The 4,953-nt window shown below is 33.5% G+C and overlaps 1 pseudogene; it reads left to right on the top strand.

The window, feature by feature from the left end:
* The first annotated feature begins 390 nt into the window (after positions 1 to 390).
* Positions 391 to 4,432, top strand: LOC149560371 (putative disease resistance protein RGA3; annotated as a pseudogene).
* The last annotated feature ends 521 nt before the right edge of the window (positions 4,433 to 4,953 follow it).

Genomic DNA, 4,953 nt, shown 5'->3' with positions numbered 1-4,953 from the left:
GTGTTCGCATGTAGGTCATTATTGGGAGTTGTGGAGTTGATCTTTCATCAACTTCAACAAAAATACAATTCCATTATACTTATATTTCCCTTATACAATTCTTTACTACATTCCCTTTTAAATATGTACAATTTTTCTTACTCTACTCCCCCTTTGACATCAATGACAAAAGTGGTGTCAAAACTTATATTCAAACCCATATTTTTAATTTCAACCTTTCAAACTATAGGGTGGATATCTGTGTAATGTAGTCCATAAATTGTTTCTTCAACGTAGAGAATTCCTTTTCAAACTTTTCCTTTACTACATCTAATATTCTTATCAATGCACATAATCCATATGATGTAATCTCTACTACATTCAAATCTATATATGAAAATTTCTCGTATGATGCCTTGGCTAAAAGGCATTCATGCAATTGTCTTTGCACATTGTCTAACTGTAAGGTAAGATTTTCTCTCTTAATATTGAAAATATTTTCAATATTCTTTCCTTTTTTAGTTCTAATAGCCAAATATTAATCATGAATTTTTCTTATTCTTCTCTCCAAGTCCATGATATATAAATTAGGATTTTGTAGTTCACTAATAGAAAAAGTACTAGTGGAGGTAAATTCTTTATAGGAAAGAGATTGGTGTCATTAACAAGCTAGAAACAAAATTGTATTTTTGAATCAACAGCTGAAGTCAAGTATGTGGCAGCTATAGTGAACTATTGAAAAATTGTGTGGATCAAGCAATTACTAAAAGGTATGAAAGAAGAAGATTACAGATCTAGTAGTTATCTATTGTGATAATATAAGTGTTATTAATATTTCAAAGAATCTAGCGATGCACACTAAGACAAAACATATTGCTATCAAGTATCACTACTTAAGGGAACTAGTCCAAGACAAATAAGTGAAGTTAGAATATGTGCATACCACACAACAAATTATTGATATATTTAATAAAGACCTTACCTAAAGATGCTAATGAATGTTTTAGAGGTAAAATAGGGGTGATTCACCTTTAAAAAGATACTTAAGGAGAAAATTTGCATTGCATCAAATGTGCTAATTAGAATATCTTACACATTGATGAAAATTAGTTGTACTTTGGGAAATAGTAGATAGTCAGTATAGCATAACAGATCAGTCATAGATAGATGATAGAAATCAGCCAGACGTGCAAAATCTACATAATTCAAATGTATGAAGAAATTGAAGCTAAGAAAGCTATGTGTCTTTAGTAGTGTTGTCAAAGAGGGAGAATATGAAAAAATGCAAAGATTTATCCAATAGGGAGATCTGTTATTTCAGAGGGAGAAAATTAGTAAAGAGAATTAGAATGAAACTAAGGCCATTGATCACTCATGATAGTGAAATTTTTTTGGATTATATGATAACAAAGTTAGATACATTGAGATATTAAGATATTGTCAATATTGAGATGTTCTAATCAATGTTAAAGAGGGAGATTGTTGGAAACTTACAATTAGAATAATTGTTGTTTTGTCATTGATGTCAAAACTATTGATAATACATATTTCTACCTAATCTAAATATCATGTCTATTTTACTGATGAAGAGGACTTGAGAAATTTCTCATAATAATAGCACCTAGGCAAATGGTTGAGTTGTGAAAAGGAAGCTACAATGGAAATTTGATTAGTTAGACTTTGAGAAGACCAAGCAATTGTTTATATCAAGAAATCTAAGCTGAGGAATAGAGTAAAAGGTTAAGGAATGTCAAGTGATGCTAGCATCAACCAAACCATAGTAAGTTTCGAGCAACAACAAGATAACTAGACCAATGAATGCTTTATGTTTAGTTTTATAAATAGTACTTATGGACCTTTAGTGACTGATTCACCCTGCTCCTCCTCTCAGTTATTCTAAATATTTCTAACAGATAATATTCCTTTGATTAGTTCATCTTCCTATATCCCAGAACCACTAGTTTAGTAAGATAGCATAAGGTACACTTTCTCTTTCCAATATTCATAACCTAGGGTTATTGAATCCCATAGTCTACAAATTTGAAAATTATTTGACAATCAATTTATCACTAAATGTTCTATTTTCAATTGCATTTGTCTTAAAATTAAAAAAAGGTAATCTCTAACACGCAAACAAACCTTTATGTTTGAATACTCATTGGAAACATCATAAAAAATGCTTTCTAGTCATTATAAAACCATTTGATTTTTTCTTAGTTGGTGTAAGTAAAGGCAAAATATAATGAAATGGATCTTTTTACAAAAAGAAATTGACTATAAAACACTATTTTGAAATTTGACATATTCAAATAATATACTCGAATGATTGGTTTAAATGTTGTGATTTTAAATAATCGTGTATGGAAGACCTCCCTTGTTGGAATACATATACAAGTGAATGTCGACAATTATTAAGAAAGGTATGAACTTTCAATCTGGCTCCCCGTTTCACAGTCGTATTCTCTTCATAAATTATAGTGTGATTTAGCGTCCCATGTGGGACATTTAGAGGGTAGAGTGAAGGATGTAATTGAGGAGTGAGCGGCAGAGCTGATTCATGCCGGTCTACAAGGAAAAGAGTCTCTCATTGTTCTCGACGATGTGTGGAGGGCAACCAAAGAAGAAAACATAATTACGAGCCTCGGTCTTCCAATTGGCAGTAATACCTAATATAAAATCTTGGTTACAACGAGAAGCAGGGAAGTTTGTGAGAAGCTCGGTGTTTTACCTTACCGCATAGAGCTTTTATCAGAGCAAGCGAGTTGGCAGTTGTTTTGTGCTTATTGCTTTTCACACTATCCCCAAAATCTGCCACCAGATTACCATGAAGAAGTAGCTCAGCAAGTTGAAAAGGAATTCGGAAGATTCCCTTGGCTCTGAAGACATCGGGAGATTCTCTCTCAAAATGCACCGATATTAAAAAGTGGATGACTAAATTGCATCAACTCAGAAAGTCTGAGTTGCATCAACATGAAGAGGTCAGTAATCCTGATTACCACATCATAGAGATTCTGAGATTGAGTTATGATTCCCTTCCGGCAACTCTAAAGCCTTGCTTTTCTTATTTGTCCTTCTTTCTCGAGGATGAGAAAATGCATTGTGAGTATCTCATAAATTTGTGGATAGCGGAAGGACTCATTCCCCAAGGAGATAGATAAGTGGGATTTGGGTTGGAAATATTTATATGGGAGGACTGGAATCTAATCAAATATTGCAAGATTCATGACTTACTGCTTGATCTCGCAATCGATATATCTAAATCAAATAGATGTACATTTTCTGTGAAAGATGTCTTTGCATCTGGAACAAAAAGTGATATTTGGGATAGAGTTCGACTGGCCAAAAAGGAGATAGATGATAAAGCAATTTCAAAAAGCATGGTTTGTTGTCCGAGAACTCTTCGCACTCTATCACTGTACAATAATCCTATTGAAAAATTTGAGGCAAACTTGTTTAGCCCTATGAGATTGCTCAGGGTTCTTGATGTGAGCCGTACTCAGTCTCCACCTTGCCCCCATGTGTTGGTAACCAGAAGCTTCTCAAACTTTTAAACTTATCATGGACAAGTATTAAGGAGGTACCAATCTATGTGAGAAGACTATCAAGTCTTATCATGCTTGATCTATCTTGGTGCCGACAGCTGCAAAGGCTGCCAGAGTGGATAAATGAAATGAAATCTCTCGAGCATCTCAATATAAAAGATTGCTATAATCAACTGGGAAATCAAATACCCAAAGGAATATTAGAGCTGGTGTCTTTAAGGGTACTCAGATCAGATCTTCTAAGGTTTTCTGTTGAAGAAGATGGGTTGCTAAAGTTGGAGGATGTGGCAAAACTAAATCCCCTCCAAGAACTAAGCTTATGTGTTCAGCATGAAGAGGAGTTGAAGAGTATCGAAGAAGGAACCCTTGCTAAGCTACTCAATATGCATCATTTGTCTATATCAAGCTCCTCCTCAACAGAATGGAATCTACCATAGAACTTCATTTCTCTGATAGAACTCCAAAGAATTGAAATGGCCAATTTTGTGGTGCCGAATTGGGTTTGTGCGCTATCAGATCTGAAGCATCTGACGTTATTGAATTGTAGTTGTAGGAATTATCCAGACTTAGAGTCAATGCCTAACTTGGTAGTGTTGAGATTAATGGGTAATGAAAGATGTAGAGAAATACCAAAGAATTTTTGAAAGGCGTCGATGTTTCCCAAGCTGCGGTATTTGCATGTTGAGTACTTCTCCGTTTTAGAGGAATTTCCGGATTTGGAAGAGGGAGGTATGGCGATTTTGGAGAAATTGTGTTTATGCAAGTGTCCGAGCATGAGGAAGATTCCAGATGGATTGGAACATTTGAAAGAACTGCAATGGTTTGAGTACACAGGCACTGGAACCAATGAGTTCACGGAAAAATTGTCTAAGGGTGGTGAAGTCTGGGGAAATATCAAAGCTAACGATTAGCGTGTGGTCATAAAAGAGTATGATTTGTCCATATAATAATTTGTCTTTATGGCTCTATAGTTAAAATATAAATATCTAGTTGGATTTCTACAATAATTGTTAGGGGTTCTAATAGTGGACCAATTTTAAAAAATTAAAAAATATAATGAATTTTTTAAGAAAATTTCAGCATTTGATCTTCATGATCTGCACAGTTTGTCCAAAACAATAAAAAATTTGGAAAAAAATCACTATGGTAAGAAAAATTGACGTTGTTTTGTCTTTAGTGCATTTTACATTTGACAATAAGTTTAGATATTTTTTAGTGAATGATTTATGGTGTAAAAGATAGTAGTTAAAGAGGACACTTTGAAAATGTCATTTTTTGACTAGTTAGTGTTCACCAATCAATAAATAGAGATCCATGAATATCCAAAAGTTGAAATTATACCTTTAAGATTTTAATTTACATACCAAGATACATCAAAAAAAAAAGTTTAAATTAGACTTCCAATTTAAAAATTCTACACACAACTGATAGA

Source organism: Cupressus sempervirens, chromosome 4, assembly GCF_028749045.1.
Source record: "Cupressus sempervirens isolate cs-2001-9-10 chromosome 4, ASM2874904v1, whole genome shotgun sequence".
In the NCBI taxonomy this organism is placed as follows: domain Eukaryota; kingdom Viridiplantae; phylum Streptophyta; class Pinopsida; order Cupressales; family Cupressaceae; genus Cupressus; species Cupressus sempervirens.
This window is presented reverse-complemented; position numbering and strand designations above follow the sequence as displayed.